Below are 923 nucleotides of genomic sequence, written 5' to 3' on the forward strand. Positions count from 1 at the left end.
GAACAGGAGGAAGAGGAGGAGAACAGAAGGAGGAGGAGGAAAAAGAAGAGGAGGAGGAGGAGCAGCAGCAGCAGCAGGAGCAGCAGCAGCAGCATTGCAGCCGCACGCTAACCCTCCCGGGTGCTGGCGGCAGATGACATGCTTCTATGCTTCTGCTCTACTTCACTTGAGGAGCCGCAGAGTGGGTACCTCCTGGACAAGTCAGAGCCTGGAGAGTCAGAATCCAGATTCGTAATGTTCTTCTCCATCCATCTCGTGTATGGATGGATGTGTGGCCAGCAGCCCTCATGAACACCAGCACAGATGAACCAGATGGTAAAATCCTGTGGGCTTTCCAGCGGGTCAGGGCACGGGCAACCTCCGTGTGCCGCCTGTGAGGGCCCAGGGAGCCCACCTGCATTAGGAGGCCTCTGGCAGCGCAGGACGGGGACCCCTCACCCCGTGTCTGCAGCAGTGGTGGACCCAGAAGCCCTTGTCTGGGTGTGTGCCTGGCAGGAAGGGGTCGAGGGTCAGGGGTCCTGGCCATGAGCGGCAGCTGTCCAGGCTTTGGGTGGCCAGCAGGGATAACACTGCTCTTGAAGAGTCGAGCCACACAAGCATCTGACAAGAGGGTCTCCTGGATGTCAACTCTGCCGCGCTGGTCAGTGTCCCCGGAAGTTGCATGGCACCTCTAACCAGCTCCTGCTCATGCCCAGGAGCCTGCCCATCCCTAAGCAGCGGCTCTGAAGTCAGCGTTCCCTGCACACCCTGGGATGGCTATGCAACTGGCCAGGGAGCGTCCTGAGAGGAGGGGCGGGAGCACAGGGTGAAGGTTAGGGAGCGTGCTGAGGCAGGGGCACAGGGTGAAGGTTAGGGAGCGTGCTGAGGGCAGGGGCACAGGGTGAAGGTTAGGGAGCGTGCTGAGGGCAGGGGCACAGGGTGAA

This window comes from Dipodomys ordii, unplaced genomic scaffold (assembly GCF_000151885.1).
Source record: "Dipodomys ordii isolate 6190 unplaced genomic scaffold, Dord_2.0 Scaffold27, whole genome shotgun sequence".
In the NCBI taxonomy this organism is placed as follows: domain Eukaryota; kingdom Metazoa; phylum Chordata; class Mammalia; order Rodentia; family Heteromyidae; genus Dipodomys; species Dipodomys ordii.